Here is a 21,910-nt window from a genome sequence, read left to right as displayed (position 1 = left end):
TTTTTTTTTTTTAACCTTTTTTTCTGCTTTTTCTGGCTTCTTTTGGATTAATTGAATATTTTTCTCCTTTGTTGACTTAGGAGCTGTATAACTCATTATTGTCTTATTTTGGTTGTGCTGTAGGTTTTATAGGTTATATCTTTCACTTACCCTATTCTATTCTCAAGTGATATTATACCACTTGATGTATAGAATAAAAACACTACACATCTAAATACTTACATTCATAGCATATAACACATCTAGTCTTCATTTCTTTGTATTTTTCTGGCCGGGCACAGTGGCTCATGCCTGTAATCCCAGCACTTTGGGAGGCCGAGGTGGGCGGATCACAAGGTCAGGAGTTTGAGACCAGCCTAGCCAACAAGGTGAAACCCCGTCTCTACTAAAATTACAAAAATTAGCCGTGCATGGTGGCATGCACCTGTAATCCCAGCTACTTGAGAGGCTGAGGCAGGAGAATCACCAGAATCTGGGAGGCAGAGGTGCAGTGAGCCGAGATCACTGCTTTCCAGCCTAGGTGACAGAGAGAGACTGTCTCAAAAAAAAAAAAAAAAAAAAAAAAATATATATATATATATATATATATATATTTCCATCTGGTATCATTTTACTTCTGCTTGAAAAATTACCTTTAATCTTTTAGTGCAGATTAGCTTGTGATACATTCATTCAGCTTTTAAATTCTGCATTTTATCTTCACTTTTGAAAGGTATTTTTACTGGATATATGAAGGGGTAGCCTGCCCCTCCACACTTGTGGGTGTTTCTCGTTAGGTGGAAACGAAAGACTTGAGAAAAGGAATAAAACACAGAGACAAAGTGTAGAGAAAGAAAAGCGGGGCCCAGGGGACCGGCGCTCAGCTTACAGAGGACCCACACCGGCACCGGCCTCTGAGTTCCCTTAGTATTTATTGAGAATTATCTTAGTCATTAAAAGGATAAGGGAGTGGCTGGACAATAGGATTATTGTAGGGAGGAAATCAGCAGTAAGACATATGAACAAAAAATGCTTGTAACATGAATAAGTTTAAAGGAAAATGCTGTGCCTTGAGATGCATATGCGAACATCTCCATAAACCTTTTAGCAGTATTGCTCCAGCAAGCCCCACCTTATTCCTAAAGGCGGTTTCTCTTCACTCAGTAAACAAGGCACACAATGGGTATTACCCGGAGATGTTCCATTGCTCAGGGAGGGGCAGGAGACAAATGTTTTTCTCTTTCTTGAGATTTAAGAGAATGGTGATGACCTTTAACCATAAGCAGCCTTTAGGCACTTGTTTAACAAAGCACATTCTGCACCGCCCAAAATCCTTTTAACCTTAAGTTACCACAGCACGTGTCTCTAGCAAGGACAAGGTTGGGGGTGGGGTCACAGATTAACAGCATCTCAAATACAGAGCTAAATGGAGTCTCTTATGTCTACTTCCTTCTATACAGACACAGTAACAGGCTGATCTCTCTTTCTTTTCCCCACAGTATAGAATTCTAGATAGACTTTTTTTTCTTTCTATACTTAAAGGATTTTTGTTTCACTGTCTTCTGGTTTGCATTATTTCTGCTGAGAAATGTTATTTCATCTTTATCTTTGTTATTCTGTACATATGTATCTTTTCTCTATTACTACTTTAAGATTTTCTATTTTTTCCTTTTTTTTTGGCAATTTGATTATGAGCATTAGTATAGTTTTATTTTCATGCTTCTTATGCTTGGAGTCCATTGAGATTCTTTGAACTGTGGGTTATGGTTTTCCTCATATATGAAAATACATAGCCATTATTTTTCAAATATGTTTCTGTCTCCGCCTCCCTTCTCCCCACTCACCATTCAGGGACATCAATTATATGCTTGAAGTTGTCCTACAGCTCATTTATTCTTTGTCCAAGTTTTAGTCTTTTATGTTTTATTTTGGATATTTTCTATTGCTGTCTTTAAATTCACTAATCTTCAATATCTAATCTGCAGTTAATCCCATCCAGTGTATTTTTCATTTCAGACATTGTAGTTTTCATCTCTGTAATTTTGATTTGAGTTTCTCTGATACAGCCCATGTTTCTACTTAACATATTCCATCTTTTCTCTCCCTCGTAAATATGAAATAATATAGTTATAATAACTTTTAATATCCTTTTCTACAAATTCTATCATGTCAATTTTGATTTATTAAATTTTTTCTCATTATGGGTAATGTTTTCTTGCTTTTTTGCAAGTTTAATTTTTTTTTTTTTTTTTTGAGACGGAGTCTCGCTCTGTGGCCCAGGCTGGAGTGCAGTGGTGCGATCCCGGCTCACTGCAAGCTCCGCCTCCCGGGTTCCCGCCATTCTCCTGACTCAGCCTCCCAAGCAGCTGGGACTACAAGAGCTCGCCGCCACGCCTGGCTAATTTTTTGCATTTTTAGTAGAGACGGGGTTTCACCGTGTTAGCCAGGATGGTCTCGATCTCCTGACCTTGTGATCCGCCCGTCTCGGCCTCCCACAGTGCTGGGATTACAGGCGTGAGCCACCGCGCCCGGCCGCAAGTTTAATTTTTGATTGGATGCAATACATTAAGAATTTTATGCCAGGAGCGGTGGCTCATGTCTGTAATCCCAGCACTTGGGAGGTTGAGGCAGGCAGATCATGAGGTCAGGAGATCGAGACCTTCCTGGCTAACACAGTGAAACCACGTCTCTACTAAAAAAATACAAAAAAATTAGCTGGGTGTGGTGGCAGGCGCCTGTAGTGCCAGCTGCTCGGGAGGCTGAGGCAGCAGAATGGCATGAACCCAGGAGGCGGAGCTTGCAGTGAGCCGAGATCATGCCACTGCACTCCAGCCTGGGCAACAGAGCAAGACTCCATCTCAAAAAAAAAAAAAAAAGAATTTTGTTTGGATGAACGGAGGCAAGATGGCGCACTTCTGGGTTCTTCATCCCCCCCAACTTTTCCCGCGTGCGCGAAAATCCAGCCAGTGACCCGGGAAGGTGCAGACCTACTAGGCATGCGCCAGGTGATGTCAATCTGAAGAGACCAAGATTTACCTGGTCGCACCTGCGGAACGCCCCCGGACACGCCCGTGCCCCGCCTATCGCCCTCCCACTCCTAGAAAAGCCGCTCCGGAGGATCGCCACGCGCGGACTTCCCAGCTTCCCCACTGCGGTTGATTCCCCACTGCGGTCGGAACTGTTGGAACTCCGTCCGAGAGCTGTACGGGTGACTCTGGGGGCCCCTTTTGTCAGGGGGCCAACAGACCTCTCCCTACCCACCTTCTTCCCTTGAAGCTAGGTGACCAAAATAAACTTGCAGTTTTGCTCCTACCCTTGCCTAGTCGCTGGTTCTTTTGTACCCGCTCTGGTGGTCTTAGAAAAACAAAACAGTTGGTGCCGAAGACACGGGAGGAGACCCCTCCTCAGGCCTCTAAGGGTTGAGGAACCTCCTCCTGCTCCCACACAGCAGACGGACCAGGACCTGAGACCCGCTTCCCTCACTCTCACGGCCTCTCTGGGGTAAGTGCCCTTGTCTCCTCTTTACCTCCCTCGGCCAGAAATCCTGCGCAGGTCCGGGGTCCATTTGGAGCCACCAAGTGGCTCGGGAGACCCGTTCAGGACGGAGACGTCCGCCTGAAGGTAATCTCCACTTAGGCTTCAAGAGCCTCTCGTCTGTCTCTGCTGGTTCCAAAGGACGCTTTGAAGCCAGGCAGGGATCCATTCCCATGTCCATTGGGTCCATTGTGTCGGTAAAGAGGAAACAAATGGGAAACCCCCAGTCCAAATTTTCAAAGAGCACCCCCTTAGGGTGCCTCCTAGCCAATTTAAAAACCTTACAGCTTGAACAAGACCTTAGGAGGAAGCGGTTAATTTTCCTTTCCACTGTGGCGTGATCGACCTCAGCAACTTCTGCCAGCGGCTAGGCAAGTGGTCTGAAATTAATTACGTACAAGGCTTTTGGGCCTTACGCTCTCGTCCCGACCTGTGTAGCCGATGCTCTTTGGCCCAAGTTATGCTAGCCAAGGACGCCGGCTCACAGGAACCCGAAAAAGAGGAGTCCTCATTCCTTTCTGTTCAGCCGGAGGATCTAGGGTTTCCCTCACTTCCGCCCTATACTTCTCCTCCCTCCGCTTGGACTCCTCCTTCGTTTTCCTTACCTACTAGTAATCCACTCAGTCCCGTGCTTCCTTCGGGGCCCCCAACTGGCTGTCTTGAGTCTCCTGTCTCTGCACACACCCGCTCTAAGTGCCCTGCTGATGCCTCCACTCCTGCCCCACACCCTCCTACAGTGTTAGCACCTTTGCGAGAGGTGGCTGGGGCGGAGGGGGTAGTCAGAGTACATGTCCCTTTTTCATTGGCCGATCTTTCCAAAATTGAGAAGCGTTTAGGGGATTTCTCAGCTAATCCCACCGTCTACATAAAGGAATTTAGATACCTTTGTGAGGCCTATGACTTAACTTGGCATGACCTCCTGGTTATCCTAACCTCCACCCTAAACCCTGAGGAGCAAGAGCGCATCCTAGCGGCCGCCAGGCAGCACGCCAACCAACTACATTTAACTGACGCCACCATCCCACTAGGGGAGCAAGCAGTCCCCTCGGCAGACCCGGACTGGAACTATCAAGCAAACCAGCCTGGGCGCCGTAGGCGAGACATAATGGTTCAGTGTTTGTTGGCTGGTATGCAAACAGCCTCAAACAAAACTGTAAATTTTAACAAATTAAAAGAAATTATTCAAAATCCAGAAGAAAATCCAGCCGCATTCTTAAATAGGCTGACTGAGGTTCTAACCCAATATACCCGGTTAGATCCGGCCTCCCCTACAGGGGCCACCATTTTGGCGTCTTATTTCATTTCTCAATCAGCTCCTGACATTCGTAAGAAACTTCAGAAGGTAGAGGATGGTCCTCAGGCACCAATACAAGACCTGGTTAAATTAGCCTTTAAGGTCTATAACTCCAGAGAGGAGACGGCTGAGGCAGTGCGACAGGCACGCCTCAAACAGAAGGCCCAGCTCCTAGCAGCGGCTTTACAGCCCAATTGTAACCCCAGACCAGAGAGCACATACTCCGCAGACTCCAAGGCTACAAAAGGAGCCTGCTATAAGTGCGGCAAGGCGGGACACTATGCCAACAGGTGTCCGCAAGGTCCCCGAGCCCCAACGCAGCCTTGCCATAAGTGCAAGGCGTCAGGACATTGGGCCAATGAATGTCCTAAGCCTCGTCCACCAGCAACCCCCTGCCCTGCTTGCCAGCAGGGAGGACACTGGAAGTCTGATTGCCCCACCCTGAGAACAGGTGCTGCGTCTCCACGTGACCCCCTTTCCCAGGATCCTGGGAGCTCCTTCCAGCTCCTACATCTGGACGATGACGACAACTGAAGGTGCCGAGACTCGGGGACCCCCATCACCCTCGCCGAGCCGCGGGTAACTCTCCTGGTAGCGGGTAAGACAATTAATTTTTTAATAGATAGCGGGGCTACCTATTCTGTTTTGCCGTCCTTCTCTGGACCTAGCCTTCCATCCGATATCTCTGTAGTAGGAGTAGACGGAAAGCCATCCACCCCACGAAAAACTCCACTCCTTAATTGCTGCCTGGCCAACAACTACTTTGCGCACTCGTTCCTCATTATACCCTCATGCCCTACGCCCTTACTAGGCCGAGACATCCTGAGCACCTTAAAGGCCTCCATATACATTCCCACCAACTCATCCACTCCCCTTCAATCCCCTCATGACCTGTTGCTCATGCTTTGTGCAAGTGCACAGGCTCCTCCTATGTCGCCCCCACCCCCCATCTTCCCTATTTCTGTACACCCTCAAGTGTGGGACACTTCCACCCCGGTCATAGCTGCTCACCACCCACCAGTTCTCGTCAAGCTCAAAGATCCCACTCGTTTCCCAAACCGCCCCCAATTCTCTCTCTCTCCGACACATCTACAAGGTTTAAAGCCAATTATCACGCGACTACTTAGCCAACATATTCTTGTCCGCACACATTCCCCCTGTAACACTCCAATACTTCCAGTTAAAAAGGCAGATGGAACGTATAGGTTAGTACAGGATCTTCGGCTAGTCGATGAAGCCACCCGTCCCACGCACCCTGTAGTTCCCAACCCTTACACCCTTCTGTCCCATATCCCCACCAATTCTACTTATTTTACTGTGCTAGACCTTAAGGATGCTTTCTTTACCATACCCCTACACACAGACTGCCAGTTCCTTTTTGCTTTCACATGGGAGGACCCAGACACATCTCCAGTGGCAAGGGACACTCCGTGACTACACTGAAAATGAAGTCTCATTTTATACTTATATTGCTGTTTCACTCATACACTCAGACCTTTGCTAGTCCGCCTACTGTATGGCAATTTTTTTCTCATCACTGAAACTTGGCCATAAGACAGCCGAACACACTCAGTAGTACATGTTCTGCCAGTTGTCTTCCTTAAGGCTATTTCTCGTGCTACTGCCCAATCCTTCCTTTCCGTTATTCAACTCCAAATTCATCCTGAGGTAATCATACTCAGGCACCCAATGGAGGCCAAAACGGCCCCCATTGAAGGCTATTTCTCATGCAACTGCCCAATCCTTCCTTTCCGTTATTCAACTCCAAATTCATCCTGAGGTAATCATACTCAGGCACCCAATGGAGGCCAAAACGCCCCCCATTGAAGGTTATTTCTCATGCAACTGCCCAATCCTTCCTTTCCGTTATTCAACTCCAAATTCATCCTGAGGTAATCATACTCAGGCACCCAATGGAGGCCAAAACGGCCCCCATTGAAGGCTATTTCTCGTGCAACTGATCTCTCTCTAAAACTCTTAACCGTACAGCCACTAACTGATCCCTCTATGTCCCCGTGTCCTTGGTCCCCAGTCTAACTCTATACAGCCAGGCAGAAGTAGCAGAGCTTTTCCAGCAACTTTCCATGCCACTACGCCACTCCCGTCAAAACGGGCTGTTTTTCCTCCCTCTAGTTATTGGAATCAGCTGAAAGCCTGGCCTCCCTGCAGCGCCGAACTACCTCAATAGCCTAAGTAGCTGCCCAAAACAGGCAAGCCCTAGGCTTGTTTACAGCTGAAAAAGGAGGCACTTGTCTCTTCCTTAGAGAAGAGTGCTGCTATTATGTTAGCAAGTCAGGCCTAGCAGACACTAACATTCAAACCCTCAAATGCTTCCATACCTCGTTCCTATACTAATACTGTGCTTTATTTTATTCTTCATCCGTACGTCCAAATGCCAACCATGGGCCCCGACCTTAACAGCGCCCCTTAACAGCAGGAAGTAGCCAGACAGACCACGGCGCCCCTTTATCACTATTATCAATAAAAGGTTGGACTGTTTGGATGAACGGAGGCAAGATGGCGCACTTCCGGGTTCTTCATCCCCCCCCCAACTTTTCCCGCGCGCGCGAAAATCCAGCCGGTGACCCGGGAAGGTGCAGACCAACTAGGCATGCGCCAGGTGATGTCAATCTGAAGAGACCAAGATTTACCTGGTCGCACCTGTGGAACGCCCCCTGACACGCCCGTGCCCCGCCTATTGCCCTCCCACTCCTAGAAAAGCCGCTCCGGAGGCACGCCACACGCGGCCTTCCTCAGTCCTCCACTCCTGTCGGGATGTTAGGACTGCGGGAACTCCGTCCGAGAGCTGTACGGGTGACTCTGGGGGCCCCTTTTGTCAGGGGGCCAACAGACCTCTCCCTACCCACCTTCTTCCCTTGAAGCTAGGTGACCAAAATAAACTTGCAGTTTTGCTCCTACCCTTGCCTAGTCGCTGGTTCTTTTGTACCCGCTCTGGTGGTCTTAGAAAAACAAAGCAAATTTTAGTATAATGGTGCTGGATTTTGGTAAATTCTTCTTAACCTTTGTTCTGGGATATAGGTAAGTTACTTGGAAACAATGTGATCCTTCTGGAGCTTCTTTTCAAGTTTTGTTAGGCAGGACTGGAGCAGTGTTTGGTTTGAGGCAAAACCTTTCTGAATATTCTACCTCATACCTGAGGATTATGAAGTTTCCCATTCCGGTGGAAGAGTTATTCTCAGCTCTTTCTAAGCCCTAGGGATTAGTCCCTCTAATCCTTCTGAATAGTTCTTTCCCTGGCCTTAGGTAGCTTCCTCACCGCATGTGCTAATCAGTACTCAGCTGATGACTTGTGGGGGACTCTGTGCAAATCTTCGAAGCTCTGACCCCAGGCAGCTCTCTTTCTTCTGGTAGTCTGCCCTGTGATCTTTATCTGCATTGACCTCACCACACTTCCTGCTCCATGTCCTCAATTCAGGAACCCAGACTCTAACTGACTTCTCCATCTTTGTACTCTGACTTGGAAACTCTCTCCAGGCAGTAAACTGAGGCTATTGTTGGGTTCACCTTGATTTTTTTCCCCCGTCTTTCAAGGATCACTATCCTTCACTGCCTTATGTCCAGTGACTTGAAGGCTGTTATTTTATATATTGTATCTGGTTTCATAGTTGTTTCATGCCAGAAACAAGAGTCCTAAGCTCTGCATTTTAATTGGAATGTTTAGTTCATTTGCTATAACTAAACATAATTAACATAATAACTATTTAACAAAAGCATTGGTATATTTGGTCTTAAGCCTATCATTTTGCTATATTTTTCCCAATTATTTTCATCAGTTCTTTGTTCCTTAGTTTCTTCTTTTCAATTTTATATTGTGTTAATTGAGTAGTTTTTAAGAATTCCCTCTTTTCTGCTGTCTTGGCTTTTTGGCTACACCTCTTTGTGCTATTGCTTTAGTTGTTGTTCTAAGGGTTATAATATTCACTGCTTGCCAGAGTCTACCTTGAATTAATAATTTACTACTCTACATATAATGCATAAACCTTACCATCACCTTTCTTCTTTTGTGCTATTATCATATACATTGTTACTATTTTTGCCTTAAATATTCACTTGTGTCTTAAGGAAACTATGAAAATAAAAATATGTCTTTTATATTTACTGATATAGGCAGCTGGATCACATCCTTGTAATCCACTCCACTTAAATGTGAATTGAATTATACTGTATATGCTCTTTAATACTGCATGTGTTCCTGAATTGTACTATTGCTTATAATTATATTGTTTTATGTCTTTCTTTCACTCAACATTAGCTGTGAAGTTTAGCCTTGTTTCTGCATGTAGCTGTGGTTTATTTTAAATCTTCTAGAATGACATATACTACAATGTATTTATCTGTTCTGTGGTGGATGGACATTGAGATGGTTTCTAGTTTGGGGCTATTATAAACAATTTTGCTATGAAAATATATCCTGGTGCATGTATGTAAAGTTCTCTGGGATATGTATCTAAGATTGAACTTTCTGAGTCATAAGGTATGCATATCTTCAGCTTTTGAATATAATGACAAACATTTTCCCAAAGTGTTTGTATTAATTTATATTCTCAATGGTAATGTATGCGATTTTGAAACTATGTTCCATAACTTTGACAATAGTTGGTAATGTTAGACCTTTAAATGTTTATCATTCTTGTGGTCATGTAAATTTATTATGGTTTTAATATGAACTTGCCTTATTACCAGTGAAATTGAGTATCTTTTCATATATATGTGTACACATATACCCTTTTGTTAAGACAGGGTCTTGCTCTGTCACCTAGGCTGGAGTGCAGTGGTACAAACATGACTCACTGCAGCCTCAACCTCCTGGGCTCAAGTGATCCTGCCACTTCAGTGTCTCAAGTAGTTGGGACTACAGCTGTGAGCCACCATGCCTGGCTAATTTTTAAAATTCTTTTGTAGAGATGGAGACTTGCTATGTTGCCCAGGCTGGTCTCAAACTCCTGGCCTTAAGCCCTCCTCCCATGCTGGCCTCCCAAAGTGCTGGGATTACAGGTGTGCCCCTACACTCAGCTCATACATATTTTTGTATTTGGATTTCCTGTTTTGTGAAGTACTTAAGATCTTTTGCCCATTTTGCTACTGAATTGTCTATATTTTTCTCAGTGATTTTTAGGAGTTACCTACGTATTGTAAATATTAATCTTTTGTTAGTTAAAATGAGTTACAAAAATCTTTTCTCATTATGTATATTAAGATGAACAGAAGTTTTTAATTTTTTTTTTTTTTTTTTTGAGAAGGAGTCTCACTGTGTGGCCCAGGCTGGAGTATAGTGGCACGATCGCGGCTCACTGCAAGCTCCACCTCCCGGGTTTACGCCATTCTCCCACCTCAGCCTCCGACTAGCTGGGACTACAGGCGCCCGCCACCACGCCCGGCTAGTTTTTTGTATTTTTAGTAGAGACGGGGTTTTACCATGTTAGCCAGGATGGTCTTGATCTCCTGACCTTGTGATCCACCCGCCTCGGCCTCCCAAAGTGCTGGGATTACAGGCTTGAGCCACCACACCTGGCCACAGAAGTTTTTAATTTTAATGTAGTGGAATTTATCAGTCTTTTCCTCTTAGGTTAATTATTTTTATGTATTATGTAAAAGTCCTTTCCTACCCTAAGTCATTTTTCATTTTTCTTTTTTCTCGTCTGAAAATATCGTAATTTTGCTGTTTACATTTAGGTTTTTAAGCTATCTGAAACGTGTTTTTGTGTTCAGTATGATTTGCGAGTTCAGTTGTTTTCTTTAATAATAATTTTTTTTTTTTTTTTTTTTTTTTTTTTTTTTTTTTTTTGAGACAGAGTCTTGCTCTGTCGCCTGAGCTGGAGTGCACTAGCTTGATCTCAGCTCACTGCAACATCCTCCTCCCAGGTTCAAGTGATTGTCGTGCCCCAACCACTGAGTAGCTGGGACTACAGGCATGCACCATCACACCCAGTTAATTTTTGTATGTTTGGTAGAGATGGGGTTTCGCCACATTGGCCAGGCTGGTCTGGAACTCCTGAGTCTAAGTGATCTTCCTGCCTTGGCCTCCCAAAGTACTGGGATTACAAGCGTGAGCCACCGTGCCAGGCCCAGTTTTACTTTATTTTATTTGAGACGGAGTTTCGCTCCTGTTGCCCAAGCTGGAGTGCAATGGCCTGATCTCGGCCCACTGCAATCTCTGCCTCCCGGGTTCAAGCGATTCTCCTGCCTCAGGAGTAGCTGCGAGTACAGGAGCATGCCACCATGCCTGGCTAATTTCTTTTATTATTGCTTTTTTGTTATTAGTAGAAATGGGGTTTCACCATGTTAGCCAGGTTGGTCTCAAACTCCTGACCTCAGGTGATCCGCCCGCCTCAGCCTCCCAAAGTTCTGGGATTACAGGCGTGAGCCACTGTGTCCAGCCTTATTTTTTTAAATATATAGTTTCTCTGTTTTAGTACTATTTATGTAAAGTCTGTACTTTCTCCACTAATTTGTAGTGCCACCTCAATGATCATATCTTTTGTTTCTAGAAAATTCCAAATCTGCTTGTTTTAAAAATCTGTTCCTCTTTATTATGGCTTCCATTTCTACCTTTATATTTCTAATAATTTTAAACATATAATTTTTTTTTTTTTTTTTTTTTTTTTTTTTTTTTTTTTGTGAGACGGAGTCTCACTCTGTCACCCAGGCTGGAGTGCAGTGGCCGGATCTCAGCTCACTGCAAGCTCCGCCTCCCGGGTTCACGCCATTCTCCTGCCTCAGCCTCCCAAGTAGCTGGGACTACAGGCACCTGCCACCACGCCCGGCTAGTTTTTTGTATTTTTTAGTAGAGACGGGGTTTCACCGTGTTAGCCAGGATGGTCTCGATCTCCTGACCTCGTGATCCACCCGTCTCGGCCTCCCAAAGTGCTGGGATTACAGGCTTGAGCCACCGCGCCCGGCCATAATTTTTTTTTGAGACAGGGTCTCACTCTATCATCCAGGTGGGAGTGCAGTGGTGTGATCACAGCTCACTGCAACCTTGACCTCCTAGGCTCAAGGTCAGGAGATCGAGACCTTCCTGGCTAACACAGTGAAACCACGTCTCTACTAAAAAAATACAAAAAAATTAGCTGGGTGTGGTGGCAGGCGCCTGTAGTGCCAGCTGCTCGGGAGGCTGAGGCAGCAGAATGGCATGAACCCAGGAGGCGGAGCTTGCAGTGAGCCGAGATCATGCCACTGCACTCCAGCCTGGGCAACAGAGCAAGACTCCATCTCAAAAAAAAAAAAAAAAGAATTTTGTTTGGATGAACGGAGGCAAGATGGCGCACTTCCGGGTTCTTCATCCCCCCCAACTTTTCCCGCGCGCGCGAAAATCCAGCCAGTGACCCGGGAAGGTGCAGACCAACTAGGCATGCGCCAGGTGATGTCAATCTGAAGAGACCAAGATTTACCTGGTCGCACCTGCGGAACGCCCCCGGACACGCCCGTGCCCCGCCTATCGCCCTCCCACTCCTAGAAAAGCCGCTCCAGGAGGCATCGCCACGCGCGGACTTCCTCAGCTTCCTCCACTGCGGTTGATTCCCCACTGCGGTCGGAACTGTTGGAACTCCGTCCGAGAGCTGTACGGGTGACTCTGGGGGCCCCTTTTGTCAGGGGGGCCAACAGACCTCTCCCTACCCACCTTCTTCCCTTGAAGCTAGGTGACCAAAATAAACTTGCAGTTTTGCTCCTACCCTTGCCTAGTCGCTGGTTCTTTTGTACCCGCTCTGGTGGTCTTAGAAAAACAAAACAGTTGGTGCCGAAGACCCGGGAGGAGACCCCTCCTCAGGCCTCTAAGGGTTGAGGAACCTCCTCCTGCTCCCACGCAGCAGACGGACCAGGACCTGAGACCCGCTTCCCTCACTCTCACGGCCTCTCTGGGGTAAGTGCCCTTGTCTCCTCTTTACCTCCCTCGGCCAGAAATCCTGCGCAGGTCCGGGGTCCATTTGGAGCCACCAAGTGGCTCGGGAGACCCGTTCAGGACGGAGACGTCCGCCTGAAGGTAATCTCCACTTAGGCTTCAAGAGCCTCTCGTCTGTCTCTGCTGGTTCCAAAGGACGCTTTGAAGCCAGGCAGGGATCCATTCCCATGTCCATTGGGTCCATTGTGTCGGTAAAGAGGAAACAAATGGGAAACCCCCAGTCCAAATTTTCAAAGAGCACCCCCTTAGGGTGCCTCCTAGCCAATTTAAAAACCTTACAGCTTGAACAAGACCTTAGGAGGAAGCGGTTAATTTTCCTTTCCACTGTGGCGTGATCGACCTCAGCAACTTCTGCCAGCGGCTAGGCAAGTGGTCTGAAATTAATTACGTACAAGGCTTTTGGGCCTTACGCTCTCGTCCCGACCTGTGTAGCCGATGCTCTTTGGCCCAAGTTATGCTAGCCAAGGACGCCGGCTCACAGGAACCCGAAAAAGAGGAGTCCTCATTCCTTTCTGTTCAGCTGGAGGATCTAGGGTTTCCCTCACTTCCGCCCTATACTTCTCCTCCCTCCGCTTGGACTCCTCCTTCGTTTTCCTTACCTACTAGTAATCCACTCAGTCCCGTGCTTCCTTCGGGGCCCCCAACTGGCTGTCTTGAGTCTCCTGTCTCTGCACACACCCGCTCTAAGTGCCCTGCTGATGCCTCCACTCCTGCCCCACACCCTCCTACAGTGTTAGCACCTTTGCGAGAGGTGGCTGGGGCGGAGGGGGTAGTCAGAGTACATGTCCCTTTTTCATTGGCCGATCTTTCCAAAATTGAGAAGCGTTTAGGGGATTTCTCAGCTAATCCCACCGTCTACATAAAGGAATTTAGATACCTTTGTGAGGCCTATGACTTAACTTGGCATGACCTCCTGGTTATCCTAACCTCCACCCTAAACCCTGAGGAGCAAGAGCGCATCCTAGCGGCCGCCAGGCAGCACGCCAACCAACTATATTTAACTGACGCCACCATCCCACTAGGGGAGCAAGCAGTCCCCTCGGCAGACCCGGACTGGAACTATCAAGCAAACCAGCCTGGGCGCCGTAGGCGAGACATAATGGTTCAGTGTTTGTTGGCTGGTATGCAAACAGCCTCAAACAAAACTGTAAATTTTAACAAATTAAAAGAAATTATTCAAAATCCAGAAGAAAATCCAGCCGCATTCTTAAATAGGCTGACTGAGGTTCTAACCCAATATATCCGGTGAGATCCGGCCTCCCCCACAGGGGCCACCATTTTGGCGTCTTATTTCATTTCTCAATCAGCTCCTGACATTCGTAAGAAACTTCAGAAGGTAGAGGATGGTCCTCAGGCACCAATACAAGACCTGGTTAAATTAGCCTTTAAGGTCTATAACTCCAGAGAGGAGACGGCTGAGGCAGTGCGACAGGCACGCCTCAAACAGAAGGCCCAGCTCCTAGCAGCGGCTTTACGGCCCAGTTGTAACCCCAGACCAGAGAGCACATACTCCGCAGACTCCAAGGCTACAAAAGGAGCCTGCTATAAGTGCGGCAAGGCGGGACACTATGCCAACAGGTGTCCGCAAGGTCCCCGAGCCCCAACGCAGCCTTGCCATAAGTGCAAGGCGTCAGGACATTGGGCCAATGAATGTCCTAAGCCTCGTCCACCAGCAACCCCCTGCCCTGCTTGCCAGCAGGGAGGACACTGGAAGTCTGATTGCCCCACCCTGAGAACAGGTGCTGCGTCTCCACGTGACCCCCTTTCCCAGGATCCTGGGAGCTCCTTCCAGCTCCTACATCTGGACGATGACGACAACTGAAGGTGCCGAGACTCGGGGACCCCCATCACCCTCGCCGAGCCGCGGGTAACTCTCCTGGTAGCGGGTAAGACAATTAATTTTTTAATAGATAGCGGGGCTACCTATTCTGTTTTGCCGTCCTTCTCTGGACCTAGCCTTCCATCCGATATCTCTGTAGTAGGAGTAGACGGAAAGCCATCCACCCCACGAAAAACTCCACTCCTTAATTGCTGCCTGGCCAACAATTACTTTGCGCACTCGTTCCTCATTATACCCTCATGCCCTACCCCCTTACTAGGCCGAGACATCCTGAGCACCTTAAAGGCCTCCATATACATTCCCACCAACTCATCCACTCCCCTTCAGCCCCCTCATGACCTGTTGCTCATGCTTTGTGCAAGTGCACAGGCTCCTCCTATGTCGCCCCCACCCCCCATCTTCCCTATTTCTGTACACCCTCAAGTGTGGGACACTTCCACCCCGGTCATAGCTGCTCACCACCCACCAGTTCTCGTCAAGCTCAAAGATCCCACTCGTTTCCCAAACCGCCCCCAATTCTCTCTCTCTCCGACACATCTACAAGGTTTAAAGCCAATTATCACGCGACTACTTAGCCAACATATTCTTGTCCGCACACATTCCCCCTGTAACACTCCAATACTTCCAGTTAAAAAGGCAGATGGAACGTATAGGTTAGTACAGGATCTTCGGCTAGTCGATGAAGCCACCCGTCCCACGCACCCTGTAGTTCCCAACCCTTACACCCTTCTGTTCCATATCCCCACCAATTCTACTTATTTTACTGTGCTAGACCTTAAGGATGCTTTCTTTACCATACCCCTACACACAGACTGCCAGTTCCTTTTTGCTTTCACATGGGAGGACCCAGACACATCTCCAGTGGCAAGGGACACTCCGTGACTACACTGAAAATGAAGTCTCATTTTATACTTATATTGCTGTTTCACTCATACACTCAGACCTTTGCTAGTCCGCCTACTGTATGGCAATTTTTTTTCTCATCACTGAAACTTGGCCATAAGACAGCCGAACACACTCAGTAGTACATAGTTCTGCCAGTTGTCTTCCTTAAGGCTATTTCTCGTGCTACTGCCCAATCCTTACTTTCCGTTATTCAGCTCCAAATTCATCCTGAGGTAATCATACTCAGGCACCCAATAGAGGCCAAAACGGCCCCCATTGAAGGCTATTTCTCGTGCAACTGCCCAATCCTTCCTTTCCGTTATTCAACTCCAAATTCATCCTGAGGTAATCATACTCAGGCACCCAATGGAGGCCAAAACGGCCCCCATTGAAGGCTATTTCTCGTGCAACTGATCTCTCTCTAAAACTCTTAACCATACAGCCACTAACTGATCCCTCTATGTCCCCGTGTCCTTGGTCCCCAGTCTAACTCTATACAGCCAGGCAGAAGTAGCAGAGCTTTTCCAGCAACTTTCCATGCCACTACGCCACTCCCGTCAAAACGGGCTGTTTTTCCTCCCTCTAGTTATTGGAATCAGCTGAAAGCCTGGCCTCCCTGCAGCGCCGAACTACCTCAATAGCCTAAGTAGCTGCCCAAAACAGGCAAGCCCTAGGCTTGTTTACAGCTGAAAAAGGAGGCACTTGTCTCTTCCTTAGAGAAGAGTGCTGCTATTATGTTAGCAAGTCAGGCCTAGCAGACACTAACATTCAAACCCTCAAATGCTTCCATACCTCGTTCCTATACTAATACTGTGCTTTATTTTATTCTTCATCCGTACGTCCAAATGCCAACCATGGGCCCCGACCTTAACAGCGCCCCTTAACAGCAGGAAGTAGCCAGACGGACCACGGCGCCCCTTATCACTATTATCAATAAAAGGTTGGACTGTTTGGATGAACGGAGGCAAGATGGCGCACTTCCGGGTTCTTCATCCCCCCAACTTTTCCCGCGCGCGCGAAAATCCAGCCGGCGACCCGGGAAGGTGCAGACCAACTAGGCATGCGCCAGGTGATGTCAATCTGAAGAGACCAAGATTTACCTGGTCGCACCTGTGGAACGCCCCTGACACGCCCGTGCCCCGCCTATTGCCCTCCCACTCCTAGAAAAGCCGCTCCAGAGGCACGCCACGCGCGGCCTTCCTCAGTCCTCCACTCCTGTCGGGATGTTAGGACTGCGGGAACTCCGTCTGAGAGCTGTACGGGTGACTCTGGGGGCCCCTTTTGTTGGGGGGCCAACAGACCTCTCCCTACCCACCTTCTTCCCTTGAAGCTAGGTGACCAAAATAAACTTGCGGTTTTGCTCCTACCCTTGCCTAGTCGCTGGTTCTTTTGTACCCGCTCTGGTGGTCTTAGAAAAACAAAACAGTTCTGAAGTATATAAATTCTCCAGATTATTGGGTATCCTAACTCTTGCTCATGGATGTGCTTTGATTTGTGTGACTGATAATTTTTATTTATAATATTGTAAGCTTTTTACTTTGATAATATTGTGAATGTAATTTCTCCCCCACTGTGGGATTACTGTGTATTCTCTGGAAAGGCTTTATGTTTGTCTCTGCCTGGTCTCTAATGTTTCACAGCCTTAAGCTGATCTTTGTTAATTTCTTGGCTTTGGCTTCCTGAATCACATACATAACTGAAATTCAAACTTCATTCCCATGTGGATGTAGGTTGTTTTATTTTATCTAAGGAGAGGGAAAGATATAGCCAGGAATAGTAGTCCCTGTGAGCCACACTGTCAGGTTTTCAGAGTCTTAGATCTTTAAAAGCCCATCTGAAGTTTGATAGCTTAGAATCGATTAAAATTACTTAAATCTTTTTTTTTTTTTTTTGAGAGGGAGTCTTGCTCTGTCGCCCAGGCTGGAGTGCAGTGGCCGGATCTCAGCTCACTGCAAGCTCCGCCTCCCGGGTTCACGCCATTCTCCTGCCTCAGCCTCCCAAGTAGCTGGGACTACAGGCACCCGCCACCACGCCCGGCTAGTTTTTGTATTTTTTAGTAGAGACAGGGTTTCACCGTGTTAGCCAGGATGGTCTCGATCTCCTGACCTCATGATCCGCCCGTCTCGGCCTCCCAAAGTACTGGGATTACAGGCTTGAGCCACCGCGCCTGGCCTTAAATCTTAAAATGCTTATTTTTTAGACAGTTGCCTTCTGTTTTTAAAAGTTTGTATAAAACCTAGTTTTTAAGACATATTAAAACTCAAAGATATCATTGGTAGAAGCAGAGCTTCTAATAAAATAATGTTCACAGAAGTACATTCCTATAACATTTTCAGAAAATTTTAATAAATAGACTGGTTTTTTTTTTTGAGATGGAGTCTTGCTCTGTCGCCCAGGCTGGAGTGCAGTGGCCGGATCTCAGCTCACTGCAAGCTCCGCCTCCCGGGTTCCCGCCATTCTCCTGCCTCAGCCTCCCGAGTAGCTGGGACTACAGGCGCCTGCCACCTTGCCCGGCTAGTTTTTTGTATTTTTTAGTAGAGACGGGGTTTCACCATGTTAGCCAGGATGGTCTTGATTTCCTGACCTCGTGTTCCACCCGTCTCAGCCTCCCAAAATACTGGGATTACAGGCTTGACCCACCGCGCCCGGCCAATAGACTGTTTTTAACTGTAGCTTAAACTTAGGTACTAAGATACAAAGATTAGTAAGACCTAATCCTTTCAATGAGATAAAGGACTAATTGGGAAGAGAAATAAAGAGACAAGTGTGGAACCAACTCATTCATTTGTTTATTCATTTACTCTTCATTCAACAAAATTGATTGTCTAATATATGCTGGGCATTGTTCTAGGTGCTGTGGATATAGCAGAAAATAAAACCTGCTAAAATGATTTGCATCATGGAGCTTATATGTGTGATTCTAGTAATATGAAGAAAGTTCTCTGGAAATTCAAAAAAGGCGTATTTATATTATAGTTTGGCATTTTTACCCTCAACTGTGTCTGCTGTCTTCATGTAGACACCTTTTGTTTTATTTTTTTCAGAGAATAATCCTCAGCTTTTTCTAGGTACTGGAAGGGGGTATCATCTGACTGGGTGAGGGATAGCTTTTTAAACCGCCTTTCAGCCAAGATTTCTAATTTTAGCTCATCTCATTACAGAGGTTCCTGGTGCTGGCAATTCCTGAGGCTTTCTGTGTTGTTTGATGAGAATTGGATTGCTGCTTCTTGGTTTTCCTTATTGGTAGTTTAAGAATCAAACTTTTTTTTTTTTTTTTTTTTTGAGACAGAGTCTCCATCTGTTGTGCAGGCTGGAGGGCAGTGGTGCAATCTTGGCTCACTGCAAGCTCCACCTCCCGGATTCATGCCATTCTCCTGCCTCAGCCTCCCGAGTAGCTGGGACTACAGGCGCCTGTCACCACGCCCGGCTAATTTTATGTATTTTTAGTAGAGACAGTGTTTCACCATGTTAGCCAGGATGGTCTCTGTCTCCTGACCTCGTGATCTGCCCGCCTCGGCCTCCCAAAGTGCCGGGATTACAGGCGTGAGCCACCGCGCCCAGCCAGGAATCAAACTTTTAAGGCTCTGCTATGCTAGTTTCCACTCTCTATTTTCTGGTTTTCAGAATTTTGTTTGTTATTGACTTTTAAATTTGTTCTTATGAAATCTCTTTACTATTATTTTAATGATTTTCATGAACTAAAATTGAATGCTTGTGTTCAGTCTACCATCTTTTTCTGAAAGTCTAATTGAATTGTCCTTAATCTTGTTAATCTATAGTAGGTATATGAAATCTTTTTTTTTTTTTTTTTTTTTAGACGGAGTCTCACTGTGCTGCCCAGGCTGGAGTGCAGTGGCACGATCTCAGCTCACTGCAACCTCCACCTCCTGAGTTCAAGCAATTCTCCTGCCTCAGCCTCCTGAGTAGGTGAGATTAAAGGCACGTGACACCACGCCCAGCTAGTTTTTGTATTTTTAGAAGAGATGGGGTTTCACCATATTGGTCAGACCGGTCTCGAACTCCTGACCTCGTGATCCGCCTGCCTCAGCCTACCAGAGTGCTGGGATTACAGGTTTGAGCCACCATGCCTGGCCTAAGAAATCTTCTGACATCATATGTGTGTGTAAATGTATATATATTTAACTTATCACAAAACATGAAGAAGATAAAACGTTATAAAATGTTGGGTAGGAGGCACAATACCTTTGTTTCAATTTTATCTTTAGTATACACTTGCATTGTGTTCTTTGAGCAAGCTACTTTATCTACTTGAAACTCAGTTTTATTGCTTGAAAAACAGGAATGTTGGCCAGGTGTGGTGGCTCGTGCCTGTAATAGCAACACTTTGGGAGGCTGGGGTAGGCAGATTGCTTGGCCCAGAAGTTCAAGACCAGCCTGGGCAACATGGCGAAACTCTGTCACTGCAAAAAATACAAAAAAATTAGCCAGCCATGGTGGCACATGACTATAGTCCCAGCTACCCAGGAGGCTGAAGTGGGAGGATCACCTGAGACTGAAAAGTTAAGACTACAGTGAGCCATGATCGTACCACTGCACTCCAGCCTGGGCGACACAGTGAAACCCTGTCTGAAAAAACAAAAAGAAGAAGAAAAGAAAAGAAAGAAAACAGGCCGAGCGTGGTAGCTCATGGCTGTAATCCCAGCACTTTGGGAGGCCGAGGAAGGCGGATCACAAGGTCAAGAGATCGAGACCATCCTGGCCAACATGGTGAAACTCCGTCTCTACTAAAAATATAAAAATTAGCCAGGTGTGGTAGCATGCACCTGTAGTCCCAGCTAAATGGGAGGCTGAGGCAGGAGAATCGCTTGAACCCGGGAGGCAGAGGTTGCAGTGAGCTGAGATCGCACCATTGCATTCCCACCTGGCAACAGAGTGAGACTCCATCTCAAAAAAAAAAAAAAAAAAGAAAAAGAAAGAAAAAAAACTAGGAATTTTAATGATACCCACCTTATTAGAGTTATTGGTTAAGACCAGTTGATAATTTCAAAGTACTATACAAGCTTTAGGGGTTAGCACCACACCACTTATTCAGAATTAATTTTATTTACAATATAGTATATCTGAGAGTTGAGAAATAAGTTTGAAAAGTCTGTGAACAATTAAAAAATAGGTATTATATATTATCTTGTGAAAATCCATACATTTCATTAGTAGACCCTCAATCAGATGCAGAATCCATTTTTATTCTGGTTTTACCAGCTTTGATACCTATAAAACTGGATCATAGATCAGTTAGACATGATAGAGTCTAAAGTTCAAGCTAGACTTGATAGAGTACAAAGCAAGAAACAACTTTTTTCTTCCTCACCATTGCCCTTTGAAAGGACTGTGTTGACGTTCCTATTTATTTTATTGGATAATATCTTGGTCATGTCACATAGCTTTTTTTCACTCACTTTCAGATATTAATAGTTTTAAGTTTAGGTACCGAAAAGTCTAGTCTAAACTAAATAGAAACTGCAATCTCTTGTTTAATCTAAAAAATTTCCCCTTACCCTGGTTTAGCTCTGGTTTGGCTCTAGAACCTATTGAGGCTCAGGAGACATGTTTGCTTCTTCTTTACTCTGCTGCTCCCTCCTCTTCTAATCACTAGGCAGCTTTACCGTGGGGTTATATAAGGGACAGGAAAGGTCTTACTCAACTGGTGTGGTGGTCATTTGGCTTTGATGTTTCTCGGGTGTGGTAGATGCCCAATGATGGCTCCTAGTTGACTGCTTTAGTCTTTGCTTTTTAGGGTCTTCCCTCACTGGGGACTTTCCGTTGTGCCTTTTATTGATTCAGGAGGTATTACTTTAGCTGGCTGCTTATGACTCCCCTTTAGCTACTTCTGGTGGTGTGTACCCCCAAAGACTCTCTCAGGTGGGGTTATCTGGTCCCACATGCAGACCTCTCTGAGAGAGCCTTTTCAAGACAACCAGCCTACCTGCCTTTCGTGGAATCTCGTTCACCCTGGAGGAACATGCAATCTTGTGGAAGTAGAATTTGCTCGTACTTTAATTCTCTTTACTCACTCTAGCCTTTCACCTTTACACTTTCCAGGCAAATATCAGGCTCTGGTCTTTTTGTTCTCTAAATTCCAAGACATCCATATCCAGTTGTTCTCTCTAAACTGTCTCACTTGACTTTGAGGAGGAAATAAGATATGGTGGTAAATTTATTTTCTGCTCACGAAAAGGAAAATAATCTGATGGATTAATTAAGAATTCAAATTGACGGTCTTCCTTCCCTGCAAGTTCAAGCATTGAGTGTACATACAGCTTAATAAAAAATGAATTGTAGTCATGCTGATTTGGGATTGGCATACTTTATTTGGTCACTGACTGAATCTACGTGTAAATTTCAGGATCCTAATTTGTCATTCTCATTGAATTATTTTCAAAGTTAGGTTATGTTAGTCTAAGTATATACCTTTAAATGTCCAGTTTTATATTTGCCT

General features: G+C 46.0%; 1 protein-coding gene across 5 annotated transcripts in view; it reads left to right on the top strand.

Moving 5' to 3' along the window:
• The window catches only part of CLHC1 (clathrin heavy chain linker domain containing 1), an 82,129-nt gene that overhangs the window by 43,904 nt on the left and 16,315 nt on the right, over window positions 1–21,910 (top strand). The window lies entirely within an intron of this gene.

Source organism: Rhinopithecus roxellana, chromosome 17 (assembly GCF_007565055.1).
Source record: "Rhinopithecus roxellana isolate Shanxi Qingling chromosome 17, ASM756505v1, whole genome shotgun sequence".
Classification (NCBI taxonomy): Eukaryota; Metazoa; Chordata; class Mammalia; order Primates; family Cercopithecidae; genus Rhinopithecus; species Rhinopithecus roxellana.
Note: the sequence above shows the minus strand (reverse complement) of the source record. Positions and strands in the feature narration are given on the sequence as shown.